Source organism: Spermophilus citellus (genome assembly GCF_964194105.1).
Source record: "Spermophilus citellus genome assembly, chromosome: 1".
Lineage (NCBI taxonomy): Eukaryota > Metazoa > Chordata > Mammalia > Rodentia > Sciuridae > Spermophilus > Spermophilus citellus.
In genome coordinates, this window is record NC_138182.1 from 227,149,374 (window position 1) to 227,169,948 (window position 20,575).

Below are 20,575 nucleotides of genomic sequence, written 5' to 3' on the forward strand. Positions count from 1 at the left end.
GGAGTCTATATAAATGTTTACCTTCTTTCCTTTTGATAGCCTGAGAGCTCTTGTCAGAGCGATTAGCTCTGCTTTGTGGGCTGATGTTCCCAGTGATAAAGCCTTAACTTCCAATACCTGTTGTTCTTGTGACCACAGCATATCTAGCTACTACACTGACCATTATCTATGAAGCTGCTCCCATCTCTGAAGAGGTCCCAGTCTGGCTCTGTGATAGGCTGATCAGAAAAGTCCAGTCTGCTAGAGTAGACAGTTTCTAAAATGTCTAGGCAGTTATGTGTATGGTCCGTTACTATCTAATGGCAACAGTGTTGCTGGATATAACATAACACAAATTGACGTTGGGGTTGTGTAGTAGGATGGCCTGATATCTCTCTATTTTCCCAGCAGTCAGCCAGTAGCCACCCTTCTGTTCTAGTAGGACCAAGACTTGGTGGGGGACAAATATAGTGATGGGTTGTTCTAGAGTGAACTTTTCAGTTTCCTATAGCAAATCACAAGTGGCAACTGCTGGCTACAGGCAGGAGGGCCACCTAGGGCTCTGTGATTGTCGCAATGGCAAAAGGGGCAATTTATGCAGTTGAGGGGGAAGAAATAAAGAATGTCCATGTGCTTCTGCCTTTGTCAATGTTATTCACTCAGATCACTCAATACAGTTTCACTCTATAGGTTCTTAATCAAGAAAAATGACAATCCTTAATGCTAAGCACTACAATAAACATAATCAATTCATAGAAAATAGTTTTAAATTAATTAAATTTAAAGCAGACAATTCTAGATTAATTCTAAGCACTGCAAACACACTTAATCATGACAGGCTCATACCAGACATCCCTCTGCATGCTAAGTTCAAGTGTCAGATCAAAAGTCTCAAGCCTTAGGCTTTTGAGTCCCACAGATGTATACTTCTCAGACCGTGGTGATCAGATCAGGAACCAAGGCAGGCTTCTCCTGGGGTGGAGCTGATGGCCAGTTGAGGAGAAGGTTGTAGGGAGAAGTTGCAGGGTCAAGATGTGGCTGTAGAATTTGAGAGCGGTGAGGAAGATCAGAGGATCAGGCAAATGATGAGAAGAGTTGGGATGTCATTCCAGGTCCTCATCAGACTCTTCATGTGAGGGCATCAGTGTGGGCTGGCTGAATGTCTGTTCATTTGCTCCCTTATTTATACTAAATTTGGGGACTTTTGACCACCCCTTTGAATCCCTATCAGCTGCCACCAACGTCATTTACCCTGGGGTTAAAGCATCTGGTTTGGTGGTCCCCACCCTGATTTTCTTGCCTTTCTGCCTTATCGAGGACCACATGCTAGAGACTTCACTCTGAATTTGTCAGGGTGGAGAGAAGTGATTTGTTTGTGCCTGAGGTCCAAAGTGTAGGGCTCCATTAGGCATGCCTGGTGAGACTGCAGGTTTCAAACTGGAGTTTTAAAATGGATTTGCTTAGGCTCATGCCTAAGGCCATCCTTACAGGGGTCTAGCTGTTTTGATAAATAGGCCACTGGTTGTGGTATATCTCCTAGTGTCTGTAAGGGAACTCCAAGGGCTGTGCCTTGTTTCTCATGCATGTAGAATCTGAATTCCTTGGTAAGTCCCAAGGCACGGGCTATCATGAGGCTATATTTTAACTTCTGTTTTAGTCAGCTTTTTCGCTACTGTGACTAAAGGATCTGACCAGCACAATTATAGAGGAGGAAGAGTTTATTTGAGGGCTCACAGTTTCCAAGGTCTTAGTCTATAGAAGGCCAGCTCCATTCCTTAGGACTTGAGGTGAGGCTGAACATCATGGTTGGGAGAGGATGGCAGAGGGAAGCAGCTCACATCATGATGATTAGGAAGCAGAGAGAGAGACTTCACTTTCCAGATACAAAATCTATACCCCATAGCCTCAATCCCTACTTCTCCAGCCACATCCTACCACTGCAGTTACCACTCAGTTAATCCCTATCAGAGGATTAAATCACTGATTGGGTTAAGACTCTTACAACTCAGACATTTCTCCTCTGAACCTTCTTGCATTGTCTCACACGTGAGCTTTTGGAGGGACACTTCACATCCAAACCATAACAACTTCTTAAAAGCAGCTTGGCATTCTGGGATCCAAATCAAAGGTTCTGTTTCTGTTCCTTTTAGTGCCTCATACAAGGACTTTGCTATTAGTCCAAAGTTAGGGATCCAGATACAGTAGAATCCTGCCTTCCCCAGGAACCCACTAACAGCCTCTGGTTTCTGGGTTTCCTAAAGCTTAAGATTGTCTGCTTTTGGTCTGGCATCAGACTTTGGGTTCTTTGCCTAATCTGAAATCCCAGGTAAGTGACTTGTTTGCAAATTTGGTCCTTTTTAGTGGACACCTTATATCCGCATGAGGCTAGATGGTTTAGAGCAGCAATAGTATTTGAAAGACAATGTTTATAGTCTGGGCTAGCTAAAAGCAGGTCATCCACATATTGTAAGAGGATTCCCTGATGCAGCTGTAGCCCTTGCAAGGCTTTTGGCAGCCATTCATTAAATTGAGTAGGAGTTTTTAAATCCCTAAGGTAGGACAGCCAGCAATTCTGAGTAGTTACTTTGATATTTGGGTCTTGCCATTCAAAAGCAAATAGTAATTGGGACTTTCTTTCCTGAGGGATACAAAGAATGCATCCTTTAAATTCAGTGAACCAGTAGGCAGAGTTACCTGGCATTGTAGTCAACAGGATGTATGGATTAGGTACTGTGATGAATGTCCTGAATAATATTTTTTGTAGTTCTCAAGTCTTCCACAGATTGGTACTCATCCGTGTGAGGTTTCTTAACAGGGCAGGATAGGCATAATGTAGGGGGACTGACAAGGATGAATCAACCCATTTCAAAAACTTATCTAGAAGTGGCTGAATTCTTATTAGTGACTCTTTTAAGGGGGTACTTTTTTCTTTTTCTTTTTTTTGGAGGCAGGCTACCCCTTCCTTAAGCAAGGTCTTGATGGGAGTAACATTAATGGCCCTGCCTGGAATCCCATCAGTCCATATAGTTTTACTCACTTTTCTGATGACCTTCAATGGGATGGGTTCAGTTTCCTTTTCCTGGTTAGCAAGCAAAAAAGCTGGAGCCAGAGTACATTTCAGGAGGTACTTATAGATGAAGCTGTTGCTTTTTGAGTGAGAATGTTATCTGTGCATTTAATTAATATAACAGATCTCATCCCAGGAGAGGGATCAGGCAATCTGGCATATACAAAAAATTATGCCTTAATTTTTTTTCTTTCAGTTTACATTCAAGGGGCTGGAGCAATGGATGATGCTCAGTGCAGCCTGTCACTACAACTACTGCCAGCATGTTAATGCTTAAGGAGGTCAATTTAGTATTTACAACAAAATAACTGGCATCAGTGTTCAACAGGGTCCCCACTGTCATTTGTACCTGGGGCTCTTTTGGGGCTAATGGTATAGAGGCCTCCAACAAGGCCTGGAGCCTTGGATTTGGGAAACAATTTCCTTTTCTGGGGTGTGATCTGGTTCTGGGAACCTTTGCTTCCTTGGACAGTTCTTTTTCCAATTTTCTTCCTCCTTACAGTAGGCATGTTGGTTTTGCTTCGGCTCCTATTCCTGTTCCTTCCTTTGGATTTTCTTAAGGCTCCCTTTTGCAGGGGTTGCCAGTAAAACACAAACTGATTTTTGTTTCTGTTCCTCTCTGGAATTGTATACCTTGAAGGCAATATCAACCAGCTGTGAGGGGTTCATACCAATTGCCCCTTCCACCTGCTAAAGTTTCCTCTTTCTTTATATATGGAGCACTTTGCCCATTGAAAGTTATATTGACCATGTGAAGGTTTTCAGGGGCTTCTGTATCTGTGTATTTCCTGTATGCCTAATAAACTCGCTCTAAAAATTCTAATGGTTTCTCATTGATCTTTTGTTGTAATTCCTGAATCTTAAACTTTTCTGCTTGGGTACTCCTCTTCTGAGTCCCACCAAAAGACTTTCTGATAATGTTTAATCATTTTGCTGTCTGCTGCCATTTATGTGTCCCCATTGGGCTCCCTTATAGGAATAGCTTCTGTGATTGGGATCCTCATCATGGAGCCTCTGAGCGTCTTCCCTTGCCCTATCTATCACTATTTGGTGCTCATCAGCTGTGAGTAACATACTAAGCAGAGTCTGTATATCTGCCCAGGTGGGGCAGTGAGTAGCAAAATGGTAGTAAATAACTCAGCCATTTTTTGTGAATCTTCTTGACAGGTTGGGTTCAGATTTTCCCAGTTAATCAAGTCAGAGGTTAAGAAGGGACTGTAAGTCCATTGATAACCTGTTGGTTGCCCCTGTGCATTTATGCTGATGAGGTATTGCCTTAGGGGGAATTGACCTGCCCTGGCAATGGGTGCTCGCCAGCCAGAAAGAATACCCTGGCAGGTTTTAGATGGGGAGACCAACCCTGACCCTGAGTCATAGCATGATGATGCTAATAGTGGGAGCCCCTCTTCTTCCACCTTCCCTTCATGTGGATGGCTCCCTATGGGACTAAGAGAGCTAGTGGGAGCCAGAGGTGGTGCCAGACCAGCTGGCTGGTCAGGTACTAGGTTAGAAGTAGGATTGTTTGTTATATTAAAGTTTATCAAATCCTCCTCAACTGTCTCTGTTGACTTTCTGCTGTCCTCACACACTAGAGGCTGTGCCTTTCTATGAACCATCAACTTAGTCCCTGGACATTCAGACTCCTTATTATGTAGCAACATAAAAGCCTGCATATATGGGATTTCTTCTCGTTTTCCTCTGGCAGAACAGCTCCAACTAACTGTAATATCATATTGTATTTCAGAGTACCAGACAATGGCCACCTTTCTTCCCCTTACAGAACGTACATTGGCCAGACTTCAGTAAAACACCATATTTTTCTCCATATATATTTTATATATGTATGTATGTACACACACACACACACACACACACACACACACATATATGATGCACATAATATCTTTTTCTTAGTTATAGGTTTATAGCTATACATGGCCCAGTCAGCCAGGATCTTTCTCAAGGGACCATCAGAAGAAATTGATGCAGTGTTGCTCATGTCTTAAATGGGCCAATAATGAATACAAACAACAACACACAGGCAGATAGAGAAATTCCCAAACTCAAGGCCAATAAACAGATGAAAACCTAGAACAGATCAAAAGGGAGTAAATATCCCTAGGTTCTCAAGTCCCGCTGAACTGTGACTTCTACCCCACTAATGCCACAGTTGTCCCCAGAAAGAGGGAACAGATGTTCCCACAAAGAGGAACTAGGTTTGTAGAACAAGGGTCTCGGCGTTGCATAGCAGAGGACTTAACCAAATGGCTAATGGTGTCCTGACTTTTTCTGATTTCAGTTTCCTTTTTCTCAAAGTCAAGCAACTGATGGAGCAACTTATGCAGTTCAGGGAGAGAAGGTGGGAGTTCCCTGAAGCAAAAAGACTTCTGTAGTTCCTCAGCCCCTCTGTTAACTCACAGAACAGCTCCTTTGGTTTGATCCAAGGCAAACTCACCGTCTCCCAATTTTTCCAGCAGTCAACTCTCAAGAAATTCACCAGCCACCTTGTATCCTCAGCATGGAAGTGGAGGTTGCTTGGAGTGCCAGACCTGCCCAAGAAAGCTGGAGTGGGTAGACAGGGGCCGGGATGGGGGGTGTGATTACTGCGTGGTCCTGCTGCGGTAGCCAAATTTTAACAGAAAGCTTGATCCTTGTCCTTGATGCCAATCCAATACTGAAGACAAGGTTTTAAGAAAAAGGAAAAAGTTTTGTTACTTTGCTAGCAAAGGAGAAACACAGGGAACTCCTGTCCCAGAGCCCATGATTCTTCAATTCCAGGATTCTTGATCCCAAGACCAATTTGTTGGGAAAAAATTACAATAGAACTAATTATAGATAAATCGAATTATATTATAAATAAATTATATCTAAATTATAGATAAATAGAATGAGGATAGTGATAGTGAAATATACATAAATAAAGAATAGCATGAAACCTAAAAGCTCCTTTTAAAGAGATTAAATTATAAGTAAAGTCTAGGTTAAAAAAATTGAGGAACGAATAGAATTTTTATAAAGAGTATTTAAAAGAGTCAGATTGTGTCTGTTAGTATTATTCAGGGAACTCCCACCTTCTCTCCCTGAACTGTACAAGGTGCTCCATCAGTTGCTCAACTTTGAGAAAAAGGAAACCGAACTCAGGAAGTCAGAACACCCTTGGCCATTTGGTAAGTCCCCTGCTATACACGCTGAGACCCTTGATTCTACACACCTAGTTCCTCTATCTGGGGACAACTATGGCACCAATGGGGTAGGTGTCTATTAAAATAGAATTTTTATAAAGAGTATCTAGTATGGCCCTATGTATAAAAGTGGCTGTATAACCAATGTGATCCTGCAATCTGTACATGTGGAAAAATAAGATTACATACCCCATTTGAATCAAATGTACAATATGTTAAGATCATTGTAATGTTTTGAGCAACTAATAAAAAAATTAAAAAAAAAAACCAAGACAGCAGTAGCAGAAGCTAGGTTCGGGCTACATATAGGACAGGGAGATACCATCCCTTGCCAGAACTACCACATGCAGGAGGAGATCTAGTAGGACTATTGTTTAATACAGCTATAATATTTGAAAATTTTGAAAAAAAATGGCCACAGCATGTCATGTCATCTATGGTCTACAAAGAATATATGTTAAGCTTCAATTTATTTTTTAAAATGTATCTGTATAGTTGCAAATAATAATAAACAGCCATAATTTTTCTCTTAAAATCTCAGTGTACTTTTTAAGAACGAGAACAATGTAGCCAGGAAAAGCCAGTGTCTACTGCTCATTCAGTGACTCAACAGTATTCAAGGGTTGGTTTCAACTCCAGACACAGTTTTACCTTTAAGTTAGGAACTTATGTTAACTTAAGAAACTTAACTAAGTTAGGAAAACAAAACTTGAGCAGAAACCTTAGATTATTTCTCACTACATGATGGCGAGTAGCTACCATCTAGCCAAGAGATCAGGAAGGTGAGAGATACCCTTCTCAAACTCAGAGTTATCAAAGAAAATAGCAAGAATAAGTGTAAGATACCTATTAGCAGTATGTGGCACAAAATACATATATTTACATCATTTTAAAATATATTTTTATGAGATAAATATTCATGCTTAATCATGTATTTTAGAGCAAATAAATATACTTTTAAAATATTTAAAAAAAGAGTATTTAGAAGAGTTGATAGAATTAAAGCAAAGATGTATTAGCTAGTTAAAATGTGCTATAGATGGAAATAGGAATAAGATTTGTCAGATTGTGTCTGTTAGTGTTCTGGTTGTGACATACTGTAGTTTTGTAGAAATTGTATTATTGTTAAAAACTGAACAAGGATTGCTCAGTATTATTTTTTTACAACTGTATGTGAATCCACATTTATCTCAATAAAATTTCAGTTAGAAAAATGCCTGAAATCATGGGATTTGAGATGAAGCAGAAACCTAAACTGATAAGCCTTATTTTTTCCCCCTTTGGGTCACAAAAGATCCAGAGTGTATTTAAGCAAAAAGAAAAAAAAAATCCAGAGAATGAAATTGAAATAGATTAGTGTTTTCTTAAACTGTTAAATGGGAGAATAATTGGGACATTAAAATGTTATGCCAATTTTTAATTTGTTGGCATTTTTTTGGTGGTATTTTATCCCTTCCCTCATGTAATTTTTTCCATTCCATTTTGGCTTCTTGGGGTTTTTTTTTCCCCATCTTTTGCTTATATGCCAGTGTTATTTTCTTAGACACTGCTCCATTAAGGGCTAACATGTATGTGGTGGCATTTGTGCAGACTTACTACACAGATACCACTGTTAGCTCATTGCATTCTTTTTCTAGACAAGACTTTAGAATCCCTCTCATCACAATGCTGCAGGCAGTCACTGCCAATATTGAGGGTTGGCACTCATGTTGAAACCTGTCATCTGAGTTACTTCAGTAGAGACTTCTTGCTTAAGCAAAAATTCCATGCTTTGAAGGAAGGGCAGGAATGAATTCAGGGGCCAGATTAATGTCTTCCTGACTTTATTCTTTTTTTTCTCATTTCTTCTTGTCTCTGTTTGGCTTCATTTCCTTAAGCTACTATTAGATTTTTCTTCCTATTGCTGGGAAGGAAGGCATAAGTAGCCCCAATCCTAAATTAATTCAATTGAGACTCCAAGTAGGAGAAAACCCTTGTTTTTCCTAGTGTCAGCATATTATTTATTACATGCCTGTCTTTGAATCCATCCCTATGTTTAGGATAGTGGGATATAACTTGTCAGTATAGGCCACATGCCCAGATCATGGTGGAAATATTTCTGAATAGACATTTAAAATAACTTCTATATAGTACATCATAAAATCAGTGTACAAAGTATAAAAGATACCATACCCCCAAAATACAACCTTTTAAAACTGGGTAGTTTGTATATGTGTTTTGAGTTATAGTGCTTAGTCATATTATTCATATTTATATAATCAGAAACATCCATTTAGGAGGCAGAGATAAATCAAACTAGAGGGGAAAAGTCATATAATTCAGTTTTTTTGCAGTCATGGAATTTTATTGCTTAATGGGATCTTAAGAATAATTTAGTCCCAAACCATTTTTTTTTACATGGAGAAATATATTGGGGGGCTGGGGATGTGGCTCAAGCGGTAGCGCGCTCGCCTGGCATGCGTGCGGCCCGGGTTCGATCCTCAGCACCACATACCAACAAAGATGTTGTGTCCGCCGAGAACTAAAATAAAAAAATAAATTAAAAAAAAAAGAAATATATTGGAATTTCTGAAAACATGCCACTAATTTCATTTAATACAGATTAACAAGTGAATTAAAGTTTTGTCAGTTCTGAAAAATTTGACTAACTGAATATACGGGAATTGTTGAATTCTTATTCTTCAAAATGACCTACCTGCCTACCTACTTATACATTGTCTATGAAAGACTCAACAAATACAGTTATTTTATAAATTTTCTTCTGTTGATTGGGTATTTAAAATGACTGTATATCAGGAATTGTCTTTTGGCTAACTGCCTGACTCTTTAAATTCTGGATGTGTAGATCATATGTGTTTTCTTGTCTTTGGTTCAGTGCTGTAGTTTGTAGTTTGCTCTTTACCATCATTGAGACCTTTAAGTCTCAGTGCCCTCATCTATAAAGTGAGGATAGGCAGTAGATTCTGCATCATGGAGTTATCATGAGGTTTACATGAAATAATGTTATTAAGTATTCAGTAAATGTTATTTTCAAAAACAGATACATTCTGGATTAATAGTTAGCTAATGATAGATATTTTTTCTTCATACATTTTATTTTACTGATCTCAAGATATACCAAGACATATAGAAACTATTTCATGTAAGTAGATGGTAGGAAGTAAGAGGGAAGCCAAGAATAGTGATAACATGGATTTTCCCAGAATCACTAAACCCAGAGTTAGGTGACTGTTTCAGAATGACTGTTGACATTGTGTATGTAGGTGACTGGCTTTTAATAAAAGAGGGTAGTATGGAGTAGAGTGGAAAGGGACAAATATTAATTTCTTTGCTTGAATTGCTGTGAGTAACTAGTTATAGCTCTTTCATGTGTTTGGTCATTTAAGTCCAGGGGCCCATTGCAATGATAGAAATTTGGTGTTTTTCAGAAAAATAACATTCACAGAATTTTGCATGTGATTGTGTAAAATTCATGGACTTTAAGGATTTTGTCATTCGGTTGTTCATACTATTGATTTCTGTTAGTATTTTATTTTTCCTTTTTTTTTTTTTTGTAAGGGCCCCCTCTGGTGGACAAATTCCTTCTTAAACTAATTTTAGTTCTATATGCCACATATTTTAACAAAAAACTATGAGACCCAGATTTTAAAATTTATATACTTAAAAGTTTTACTTTTCTGGTGCTAAAGAATCTTTAGTCAGTCACCTGTTGCACAGTGTAACCTTTCACTTTATCTTTTCAATTCTGTGTAAGTTAAGTACTTGGAGAACATTAAAAAAAATTTCCCCTACTTATGGAGATACTATTATACTACTTATTATAAGTAGTGATATCTTATGTATTTATTATTGTCATCATTTTTGAAGTGTAGTACTACCTGGTTCCTCTGTAATTTGAGTTGTTGTAAATGAATGCTTTGAATACCAAAGCACCTGCAGTCTGAAAGAATCATAAAGAAACAGGTGTTTTCTAATTTTAGATATCTTTTTATTTTCTAGTGATCTTATACTAGTAGTCCTGGACATTCTCATGTATTTTATTTCCTAAGTGATTAAGCTCCATATTTTTGATGTTTACTATTTTACAGTCATTCTGCTAGCTTTATGATCTTCTAATTGTACATGTTTTCATAAAAGTTCCACAAGTTTCCATTTATAAGAAATAAGAGCATAAGTAACTTAAAGAAAGTAAAAAATTAGTGAACCAGAATATAGTATGTTTAAATAAAAGGGTTTTTTGAAAGGTTATCTATATTTTCATTACATGACAATATAGGTTTATAGCTTCCATTTTAGTCTTCAAGGAATTTAAAGATTTAGATCTTTCAAATTAAAGATATAAATAGGAGGACATAAAAAACAAATTAGTTACCAGGGAAAAGAGGAAAATGAGATTCATGTGGTCAGACTAACCTAAAATTAATGTATTAGTTTAGATATTAGGAATATATTAGCCTCTATATTAGGTATATTATTATAAATTATAGCACAAAGCAAATGATGTTTTAAAAATATCATATAGTGATCATCTTATTAAACCTCTTGAAGCTTTGGTATAATGCAGACATATAAAGCCTCCTACTCCTATCCCTACCCATCTTTTTACAAAATTTGTTTGAAACCAGAGAAGCAAAAACAAGAACCTCCTTATCCCATTCCTACCCAGATTTTTTTTTAAGTTGTTTGAAACCAGAGAAGCAAAAAACAAAAACATTAAAGAAAAAAAAATCTAAAAATGGCTAAAAACAGAAAGAAAATTTAAAAATATCTAGAAGAGGGGCTAGAGGTGTAACTCAATGGTAGAGTACATGCTTAGCATATATGAGGCCCTGTATTCAATCCCCAGCACCAACTAAATAAATAAATAAAAATAAAAATAAAATAAAATAAAGAGAAAAGAAATGAATAAAGAAACACTACCCTTACAAGATATGCTGTGATTAGATTGATTGGTTTTACTATTAGATAGAAATGGGGAAATGACTAGCAAAAGATAAAAAAGAAGAATGATTTTAGGGAAGAGGATAATCTAGATTGGTACCAATGGGAGAGTAAAATAGGAGTGCTCATAGAGCAAAGAACATCAAAAAGCTCTACTCCGGGGCTGGATTTATGGCTCAACGGTAGAGCGCTCGCCTAGCATGAGCGAGGCCCTGTGTTCGATCCTCAGCACCATATAAAAAATAAAACAAAGGTATTGTGTCTAGCTACAACTAAAAATATATTTTTTAAAAAAAGCTCTATTCTAGTGAAGGAGTACAGCTTCATCTGTGTTTCCCATTCTACCTAGGGTAGACATAGAAACTGAATTAAAAAAATTATATATATATATATATAATTTTATTTATTTATTTATTTTTTAGTATTGAGGATTGAACCCAGGCATGCTTACCCACTGAGCCACATCCCCAGCCCTTTTTAACATATTTTATTTAGAGATAGGGTTTGGCTGAGTTGTTAAGTGCCTCACTGAGTTGCTGAGGCTGGCTTTGAACTCACAATTCTCCTACCTCATCCTCCCGAGCTGCTGGGATTACAGGCATGCACCACCAAACATGGAAGTTCTGTCTATTTTTTGTGAGGCTTATGAGCAGAGAATGGGTTTTATATTTGTAAATGATCAAGGGGAAAAATTGTTAAGAATATCAACATTACATGAAATTTAGATTTCAGTGTACATAAAATAGAATTTTATTTGAATTTATTTATTGTATTGTCTATTGCTGCTTTTGCACTCTAGTAGCAGAGGTGAGTAGTTGTAACAGACCCTGTGGCCCACAAAGTCTGAGATCCGGCTCTTTACATAAGAAGTTTGCTCACCCATGTGCTAGAGAATACATGTCTTATTTATTATAGTAGTGTATGGTATGTCATAAGACTAGCTGCTGACAAAACTTTTGTCATAAAGCAGATTCTGTTTAGAAATCATTTATTCTGCACCAGCTGCACCTACATGTGTATCACAAAACAGTAATCGATCCTCATAATAATAATTCTAAGTTGTGAAGTAAAGATTAAGGTTTGTTGTGCACGCTGTGTTCAAAGAATGCTTGCTTCATTAATTTGAGGCAGCCATTAAATATATTAATAAATGTGCAAACATTTTGGCAACAAAATAGAACAATAAAATACCTAAGTTTATAATAATTTTACATGTAAATGATCAGAAGAAAAGTTGTCTTTATAGTAACAAGGTCAGGGTTTTACTTGTTTTCACAATATATAAAAGAAGTTAACTCCAGCCAGTTTGCATTATAAGGAAATTATTGGAAAAAAACTGAGGTATCCCAAGGATCCAAAAATGAAGAATATAGACAGGCCTCAGAATGAAACCTAAGTAGTAGGATGAAACAAGTAGTAGGAAAGTAATGTATCATTTTCCTCTCTTTCCTTCTTGACTTCTACTGCTTTATTTTCTTTACAAAATGTTTTTATTTTTACAGTGGCATTAATGTAAGCATGATATAATGTGACTTCACATTAATTTCTACATTTTTTTGACTTATTGTATTAACCAGGTTCCTTGATTGAAGCTAGAGCTCAGAATTAATTCAAATTTTTGGTCCTTTCCCAAATATTTTTGAGAAAGAATGTGATCGGTCTAGGTTGGATCAAGTTGTCATCTTTTAGTCCAGTTAGTTCTGGCCAGGATCAGCAGTGCAAACATGGCTATGTACCCATCACTTGTGGGGATGGGGGAGGCATTGTCTAGAGAAAAGAAATTATATTGAACTCAACATAATACCTCCTCAACATAATACCTCAAGTATCTCCTGCAGCTATCCCCATCTAAGAGATAAGTGAAAATTTCTGGAGGTGGGAATTAGGGCAGGGTAGAGTTGTGGTTTGTAAATGCATATTAAGCATAACTTTTCTTCAAAATTTGTTATGAGAACTTTAAAACATACAGATTAATTGGAAGTGTTTTATAGTGAAGAACCCTATACTAATCACGTAGATTCCATTTTGTCATACTTGCTTTATTATCTTTTCACCCATCCCTGTATCTATCCATCACTCCTCCTTTTTAAATTTGTTTCAGAATGTTTCTGAAGTCAGTGTATATACCCTAGGTACGTTGGCCTGCATATTATCCCTCTTTCTCACTTTTTAAAATCGTGGTATGTTATTGTGAAATTTACCATTTTAGCCATTTTAATGTCTATAACTCAGTGGCATCTAGCACATTCATAATGTTGTATAGCCATGACACTGTCTAGTTCTAAAATAAAATTCTAGAGAAAGAACACTTGTACCTTTTAAATTTATTTTCCTCCAGTCTTCAACCCCCCTATGTTGGCATTTACAAGTTTTTGTTGGGACATCTGATTAGTCCCTTTGGTGTATATTTAGAGGTATAATTACTGATTCAAGTGATAATTCTGCTTGACTTCCTTGAGGAATTCCCAAACTGTTTTCTACAGCAGCTTTTCCACTTTGTATTCCTACTGAGGGTTGAGGGATCCAGTTTCCCCATGTTCTTGCCAACATTATTTTTACTTATTTTTAAATTGTAACTGTGTTAGTGGGTGTGAAGTAGATATTATTGTGGTTTTGATTTTCATTTCCCTAAAGACTAATAATGATGCTAAGCATCTTTTTTTGTGCTTGTTGGCTATTTGTATGTATTCCTTGGTGATGTGCTCTTTCAAGTCCTTCCTCCACCTACTGTTTTTAAACATGCTTTTGTTAGTATGTTGTAGTTATACATAATAGTGGGGTTCATTTCAATGTAATGATGCATATTTGAAATATAATTTGCTCCATTTCGGTCCCCAGTGCTTTTTCTTTCCCTCTCCTCCTCCCTCCCCTTGTTCCCCTTCCTCTCCTCTACTGGTCTTTGGTCTTCCTTCTAATTTATTTATTTATATTTTAACTGGGACTTTATACATATACACAAAGGTCAAATTCACTGTAATAAATTAATTCCAGTTTCCTCCCTTTCCCCTTCTTACCTCTGTCTCCTTGCTTACTCCACTGATCATCTTTCTGTTTTTATGAGATCCATGCCACCCCAACTCCCCTGTCCTTACTTAGCATATGAGAGAACATTTGACATTTGAGTTTCTGAGTCAGGAATATTTCACTTAGCATGATGTTCTCCAGTTTCATTTACCAGCAGTGCCATAATTTTAGTCGTGTTTATAGCCCAGTAAAACTCCATTGTGCATACAAACCACATTTTCTTTGCCCATTTGTCTATTGATGGATACCTGGGCTGGTTCCACAGCTTGGCTATTGTGAATTACACTTTCGCAAACATTGATGTGCCTGTATCACTATAGTATGCTGATTTTAATTCTTGTGGATGAATACCAAGTCAGGGGATAGCTGGGTCATGTGGTGGTTCTATTCCCAATCTCTTCAAGAATCTCCATACTGCTTTCCAAAGTGGTTATACTAATTTGCAGTCCCAGCCCGTAGGCCTCTTGTCATGCTCTTTATCATTTCCTTTGCTGTGTATGAGTGTACCTTTTCCCCCACATCCTCACCAGCATTTATTATTATTGTTTGTGTTCTTGAGAATGCCATTCTAACTGGATTGAGATGGAATCTCAAAGTGTTGTTTTGGTTTGCAGTTCCCTGATTGCCATGGATATTGAACATTTTTTCACATATTTGTTGACCATTTATATTTCTTCCTTTGAGAAATATCTGTTTGGTTCTTTTGTCCATTTATTAATTGGGTTTTTGTTTTGTTTTGCTGTTAAGTTTTCTTGAGTTGTTTATGTATTCTGGGTATTAATCCCCCCATCAGAGGAGTGGCTGGCAAATATTTTCTCCTATTCTGTAGGCTCTCTTGTCATGCTCTTAATCATGTCCTTTGCTGTTCAGAAGATTTTTTTAATCTGATAGCATCCCACTTGTTGATTCTTGGTTTTATTTCTTGAGTTTCAGGGATCTTGTTAAGGAAGTTGCTGCCTGCACCAATATGTTGGAGTGTTGATTCTGTTTTCTTCTATCAGTTGCAAAGTTTCTGGTCTAATACTAAGTAAGGTCTTTGATCCACCTTGATTGGACTTACATGCAGGGTGAGAGGGTTCTAGTTTCATTCTATATGTGGATATTCAGTTTTATCAGCACCATTTGATAAAAGACTTTTCTCTAACATAGATTTTTGGCATCTTTGTCAAGTATTAGATAACTGTAACAGTGCCCCACCACCTTTTAAGGTAGGGTTTTGCCATGTTGTCCAGGCTGGTCTTGAATTCCTGGGTTCATGTGATCTTGCTCACCGTCTGAGTAGCTGGGACTACAGGTGCATATCACTGTAACCAGCTTGCCCATTTTAAAATTAGATTCTTTTTGTTGTTGAGTTCAAAGAGTTTATTCAGGACACCAGATCCTTATCATATAATAGTTTGCAAGTATTTTCTTCCATTGTATGGTTTATCTTCATTAAAAAAAAAGCATAGATTTTTTTTGGGGGGAGGAGGGGTATGTGGATTGAACTCTGGGGCACTTGACTACTGAGCCACATCGTCAGCCCTATTTTGTATTTTATTTAGAGACGGGGGTCTCACTGAGTTGTTTAGCACCTCGCTTTTGCTGAGGCGGACTTTGAACTCGAGATCCTCCTGCCTTAGAGATTCTCTTTCCAAGTTGCTGGGATTACAGGTGTGTGCTCTGTACCCGGCTGAACAAATGTTTTTTTATTTGATGAAGTTCAATTTATTATTTGTTTTGGTTGTGCTTTCACTGTCATATTAAAGAAACCATTACCAAATTAAAGGTCATAAAGATTTATTTATATGTTATTTATTTTATTTATATACAGTATCAGTTTAAGAGTTTTAACTTCATTATTTTGTATATTAATATCCAGTTGTCCTAGCACCATTTGTTGAACAGGTTAATCTTTTCTAATTGGATTGATGTAGCACTTGGTTGAAAATCACTTGTATTGGTGTATGGACTTGTTTCTGGAATCTCAGTTCCATCCTTATGCTAGTATCACACTAGTCTGATGACTGAACCTTTTAGTAAGTTTTGAAATGAGGTAATGTGAGACCTCTAACTTTTCCTCTCTTGGGTCTCATTTTTAAACTTTTACTGAACATATTTGTTACCTTGTGATTTTTTTTTTTTAGATCAGAAGTTTAACATGAAATCTCACTTGTTAAAATCAATGTGTCAGCAGGACTAAATAATGGAGACTCTAAAGGAGAATTTCACCTTTTTCAGCTTCTAGAAATTATTGCTGTGCAAATTCTTTGGGTTGCAGCCCCCTTCTGTAATTTTCCAGATAGCAAAGGCTAGCCAAGTTCTTCCCACATTGCATCATTTTAACCTCCTTTCCCCCTCCTTTTTCCCTTTTCTATTTTTGAATATCTCTTTATTACATTGGGACTACTCTGATAACCCAGGGTAACCTCCTTGCTTTAAGATCATCTGATTACTAATGTTAATTCCATCTTCAATCTAAATTCCCCTTTGCCTTGTAACCTAATGCAACATATTCAAAGGTTCTGGAGTGAATATGTGGACCTCTTTGGGGGAAAGGAGACATTATTCTGCCTGCCACATTGAAGAGTTCTTCTTCTTCTTCTTCTTTTTTTTTTTTACATTTTTATATATATGCGCATTATGTGCTCTCTCGCTCTCTCTTTCTCTCTCTCTCTCTCTATATATATATATACACACACACACATATACATGTATATATAGTTTTAGATGGACACAATACCTTTATTTTATGTGGTGCCGGGGATCGAACCCAGTACCTCACACATGCTAGGCGAACGCTCTACCACTAAGCCACAACCTTGGCTGAGGTGTTCTTTATGGTATCTGAAGTGTATCTGTTGAGAGTATATATGATAAGCTTTAGAAATTTTGAACAGTTGCACACATGTCATCACAACTTAGTTTTAAAACATTATCCATCATCCTAAAAACTTTCCTTTTGTCTGTTTGATAGTGTCATTCCAAGCATACAACCACTATCTCTATTTTTGATTTTTCTAGAATTTTTTATATAAATGAAATATGTAATTTTTTATATCTGACTTCTTTCACTTAGGTAACGTTTTTGAGGTTTATTCACATTATTTCATCTATCATTACTTTTTTCTGATGAGCTGTACGGAATAACCAGGGTTTGTTTAGTGTTATGGTTTGGATATAAAATGTTTCCCCAAAGGCTGGTATATTGGAAATGATGTTCAATGTAGCAACATTCATTCAAAATGATTAAATAAGGGGTATAACCTAATTGATAGGTTAATGTATTTGATGGATTAATGATTTGAATGGATTACTGAGTGATAACTGTAGGTGGGTGGGGCAAGACTGGAGGAAGTCGTTTGGGGGGGTGTACCATTGGGGATTATATTTTGTCCCTGGATCCTTAAATTGTCTCTTTCCTCTTCCTGACTGCCAAAAGTTGAGCAGCTTTCTTCCCCATGCTCTTCTGCCACAATAGTTTGCCTTACCTCAGGTAGAGAGTAATGGAATTGACCAACTATGGACAGAGACTTCTGGAACCATGAATCAAAATAAACTTTTCCTCCTCTAACTTGTTCTTGCCAGGTATTTTAGTCACAGTGATGAAATGCTGACTAACACATTTAGTAATTTTCCTGTTGATAAACATTTACAGTGTTTCTAGTTTGGGGCTATTATGAATAATACTCCTGTGAATTTTAACATATAAGTCTTTATGAGACTGTATGTTTTCATATTTCTTGGGTAGAGATTTCTAGGAGTGGAAAGGCTAGGTTTTTTTGGGGGGGGCGGAGGTGGGTATTGGGGATTGAAATCAGGGAAATTCAACCACTGAGCCACATCCCCAGTCCTATTTTTGTATTTTATTTAAAGACAGGGTCTTACTGAGTTGCTTAATGCCTCGCCATTGCTGAAGCTGTCTTTGAACTTGCAATTCTCCTGTCTCAGCCTCCCGAGCTGCTGGGAATACAAGCGTGTGCCACCGTGCCCCACTAAAGGCTAGTTCTTATGATAGCTATATGCTTTACTTTTAACATAATGCCAAACTGTTTTCCAACATAATTGTAGCATTTTACAGTTCTCACCAGCAATGCATGAAGGTTCTACCTTTGCCTGTATGTAGGAGTGTCTTTTAGAATATAGGCCAGGATAATAGTGCCTCATTGATTTTTTTTTTTTTTTAAATCTACATTTACCCAATGACTAATAGTGTTGAACATGTTTTCAGGTACTTATCTATCATTAACTGTTTTCTTTCTTTTTTAAAAATATTACTTTTAGTTGTTGATGACCTTTATTTATTTATTCATTTATATGCAATGCTGAGAATCGAACCCAGTGCCTTTCACATGCTAGGCAAGCGGTCTACCACTGAGCTACAACCCCAGCCCCAACTGTTTTTTTTTTTTTTAATTTTAATTTTTGTGGTATTGGGGATTGAATTCAGGGTTATTCTATCACTGTGCCACTCCCTAGCCCTGTTTAGTTCTTGTTTTGAGACCAGGTGTCATTGAATTGCTCAGACTGGTCTTGAACTTGTGTTCCCCCTGCCTCGAACCACCCCATATCCCCCCCTCAATATCTGGAATTACAGATGTTTGCTATGATACCCAGTTAATAATTTTCTTTGTCAGAGAGTAATTCATATCCTTTGAGCATTTTAAAATTGGATTGTCAATCCTATTAATTCTGAATACAAGCCACCCAGATGCATATTTTGTTTACATTTTCTCTCAGTCTATAGATTGTCTTTTTTAATTTTAATGGTAATTTTTGAAGAACAAAAAGTTTTTATGAAATCCAGTTTACCCAATTTTAATTTTGTGTATATTATGCTTTTGGTGTCATATCTAAGAATTGTCTAACTCAAAGTCAGAAAAGATTTTTTTTTCTCTAATATTGTAGGTTTTGGGGAGAAATTTTATATTTTTAGAAGGGCATAGATGACAGACTAAAAAGAGCTCCCTGTGGCCAAAGTTGGAATGACTTGAACAAGTCATAAGTAATGAATATATTGGATTATAACCCAAAGAATAAAATAAATATCTATGAGTCTGTATAGATATAAAATAATGTTATAAGTAATATTATAATGCATTTTACATTTGTTTCAAAATAATAAGTAAATTTTAATGCAAAAAAAGCCAAAATTTTAGACACTTTACCAAAGAAAATATATGAATAACTAATAAGCAAATAAAAAGATTCTGAACTTCATTATTTATTAGAGGTATGTAGATTAAAACCATATTAACATCACTATATACTTTAAGAGCGTGATTATTAAAAAAAAAAAAACACTGACCAACCATATCAAGTCCATAAAAATGTGGAAGAACTAGAACTCATATACACTGATGATAGTAAATATAAAATGGTATAACCATTCTGGAAAACAGCCCAGCAGGTTCTTAGAAATCTTAACATACACCTACCATATGATCCAGCCATTCTACTCCTACGTATTTACCTAAAAGAAGAGGAAATGCATATCCTGAAAAGACATATATGAATGTTCATTGTAGTTTTATTTATAATAGCCCCAAATAGGAAATGGTCTGAATGTCCTTTAACAGAAGAATGGATAAGCAAATAACGGTGTAAGGTACTACCCAACAGTAAAAATTAATGGACTATTGATTCATGGAAGAACATGGGTGAATAATTATGCAGGTCAGTGGTTGCCTTGGGATGGGTAGAATGGGATACAAAAGAGCAAGCATGAAGTGGTGGTTTATATTATTTGTGGCAGTAGACTCACAAATGTGACACATGTCAAAATTTACCACATTTTATAATTTAAATACATTTTTATAGTTTATTATGTGTTAATTACAACTCAGCAAAGCTGTTTAAAAGAGGGTGGAAGAATCCCTTCAGAAGTTTTAGCCTGCATAACAGAAAGATTGGGATTGCCATTAACTGAGACGGGCAGGGCTTACTGTTGTAAGTACTGTAATTAAAAGTACAAACAAGGTTCTAGCGAAGATCATAGGGGATACAAAAATATGACTCTATCTAGGGGTATGTGCACAGTGTCAGAATTTGAATGTACTTGGAGGAGGTTATATTTCAATGCTAAGATTCTGTGTTTGTAGAACTTGATGAAAATTTGGAAGATTTTGCAATAATTGAAATCTATTTGATATAAGACTGATTTCCAAATTTGCCTCATTGCTAGTTTTCCATCTTTGGGTATCTAGATTATTTTTTTCCTTAGCTTGTTATTTCTGTGCATTGCCACAGAAATTCTGATTTTATTTATGTAGGGTGGGAACCACTATGTTTTAAAACTCCTCAGCTGACTTAATGCATAGAGGTTGAGAACCTGCAACATTAAGTCTCCTGGATGATTGTTATAAACCCAATTCAGACTTATTGAATCAGAATATGTATTTTA

General features: G+C 36.6%; 1 protein-coding gene and 1 long non-coding RNA gene across 2 annotated transcripts in view; one reads left to right on the top strand and one right to left on the bottom strand.

Moving 5' to 3' along the window:
* The window catches only part of FCHO2 (FCH and mu domain containing endocytic adaptor 2), a 135,698-nt gene that overhangs the window by 55,149 nt on the left and 59,974 nt on the right, over positions 1-20,575 (top strand). The window lies entirely within an intron of this gene.
* On the bottom strand, positions 614-14,265 carry LOC308644633. Its single transcript, XR_014021064.1, has 2 exons — positions 14,184-14,265; positions 614-5,720 (listed from the first exon to the last, which is right to left on the bottom strand). It is a non-coding gene; the product is annotated as an uncharacterized lncRNA (long non-coding RNA).